Source organism: Anarrhichthys ocellatus, unplaced genomic scaffold, assembly GCF_004355925.1.
Source record: "Anarrhichthys ocellatus isolate YVR2014 unplaced genomic scaffold, GSC_Weel_1.0 scaffold6, whole genome shotgun sequence".
Taxonomy (NCBI): Eukaryota; Metazoa; Chordata; class Actinopteri; order Perciformes; family Anarhichadidae; genus Anarrhichthys; species Anarrhichthys ocellatus.
Window position 1 is genome coordinate 4781854 of NW_022280036.1, and position 2391 is coordinate 4784244.

At 38.0% G+C, this 2391-nt stretch overlaps 1 protein-coding gene across 9 annotated transcripts in view; it reads left to right on the forward strand.

Moving 5' to 3' along the window:
• The window catches only part of esrrga (estrogen-related receptor gamma a), a 66873-nt gene that overhangs the window by 20950 nt on the left and 43532 nt on the right, over positions 1-2391 (forward strand). The gene's annotated exons all lie outside the window — the stretch shown is intronic.

Sequence of the window (2391 nt, forward strand, 5' to 3'; positions counted from 1 at the left end):
TCCTGTTCCGATGTGAGGGTCCTGGGACAGAGGATGTGTACAGATTGAACAACATTTACAGAGTTACAACACATTCAGTGCATATGACAGAACCACGGCAGGAGGCAAGACCAGGGTCCAGGTATCAACAGGATCCATGGAAACCTGTGAGGAGAGAAAGCTCAGAGACTCCGGTGAAGAAGCAAAGTTAGTAATGAGCATTATTGGTGATAAAAATAGTAATGCGAGTAATTATAAAAAAGATATTAAGAGTGGGAGTCAGCAGGGCCATGGCAGGAGGAAGGTCCAGGGTCCAGGGTCCAGTCTACCATTGTGAGGAGATGTGTAAAACCACAGGATGGGGTTCACATTCACATGATCAAACCGAGAACTGTGCTAATGGGGTCTTTGTGTGACGGTGCACCTTGGAGCGCTGGCACACCACACAAGTCCCTTCTTTTTTGAATTCTTTCATGAATTCACTATTTGCTAGTCCAGCGTTCACCATGTTTTCCATGGCACAGCTTTCACAAAACTCCACACATTATGAGCCATTAGCAGTAATGAAATAACACTGTATATTACAAAAAAAATGTGTCTATTGCTTTGCAGATTGCAGATATTTTAAATCATACATGCAACAAGTCACAACAAAAGTTTAAGCTGTTGCAAGTAACTCCACAAATGATCCGTTTAACATTGTTAAGCTGTCTATGTTTGCAAATGCATATTTAAATGCTAATATAGTGCATCCCGTGTACTGTGTGGTAACTATAGACACACCCAAATCTCACCTGCACCTGAGTTTGGGAATTAGTCAGTTGATGGATGTAAGACCTTAAAACGGTTTTGAACTGAATTATTTGGTGGATAATAGTTATTAAGACAAATAATAATAAGTCTTTCTATTAATTATTTTTTGTTTGCGTGACACCTTTCACTGCTCTGATTGGGAGAAGAGATTACCAAATTTGCATTTTACTGCTATGACTTTTTACGATGTACTATCTATAACGTTTTTATGACTTTTTTGAGATAATATACTCTGACTTTATTCGACATGCTATACTACTTATAGAGACGTATTTATGACTGAGAGGAATAGAGCTGAAACAAGTGGTTTCAATAACCACGGATAAAGTCCCTGCACACAAATGTCTCTTTTTAGAAGATAAGAATATAATATTGTGGCTTTTTTGGGTGACACGACTTCACACCTGAATGAACTGAATTTAAAGTTGCAGGTCAATTCAGTTCATCTTTCTAAAGTGAAGTACTTTATTTTAAGATGCACCATTTTTAAAAGCTTTCTGTTATGTAACTTATTCTTCAATCCAGTCCATATTTTAATTTCTTTAAATTCATGTATTTGATTATTAATTATAATTCATCCAGTTCAATTTGAAAACTGACAAATATTGTTGAGATATTATTCAATTGCACTTTCTATCATTTATTTTACAGCCAGTTGTTGACTACATACAGACGGTAATACAACTGTTCGGCTACTTCAATACATATGGTACTAAATCATTGCGCAAGTTAGACATTATTGTGATGTTCCCGACCTTTGCGTGAGGAAATTCTCTCGAAGTGGACCTCGGTGAATTTTAATTGAATACCCCTGCTCTACACCTACATGCACTGAAGTTTGTCACGGTGAAGTCAAATACATATATTAGCAGTTCTCGTTGTTCGGATAATATTTAAGCTCTAAATGTTTGCATCTTAGTTGCACATTTTATCTCTTTTAATTATATCTTCACATAACAATTCTATATTTTCAATCATATTTTGGTTGTTTGACCATCATTTTTTCACCAATTGCTTAAATCTAGGCACACAGAAGAATCCGGCAGGGAAGCAACATGAGTGTTTATGAACAAACTTTGAGTGTTATCCAAACCTCTAAAAGTAAGCGGCGAATGTTAAAATGACACCCAGGCTGTCTGTTCTAAACCTTTATTTAGCTCGCAGATACTTACACGGCTTCTCTCTCTTCTTCTTGAACCTGGGGCGGGACGAGAACAGTTTGGAATTGTTTGAGGATCAGTTTGTATTTACGGCTGCCATCTAGCGAGGCAGTCGTACAAAGATTGTATATCATAAAAGGGGGACAAGTGCACACAGAAACTAAGAGATCACACAGTGAACAGCCCAGAGACACTGAGGCAGAAAGTACAGTAGTTGCTCTAATACGATGATTGTATGTTTGTCCCTGCCAGTTGTCAGGGCGCTGCATCAGCCCACCGCTCTAATGACAGCTTGTCATACTAAAATGTCCCACCTTCCTTCAAAACACACAGGGAAAAAACATTCTTCTTTCGTTCTTTCTTTTTTTGACATAATTTGATCCTTTATGTTGCTCTCTCTCTCTCTCTCTCTCTCTCTCTCTCTCTCTCTCTCTCTCTC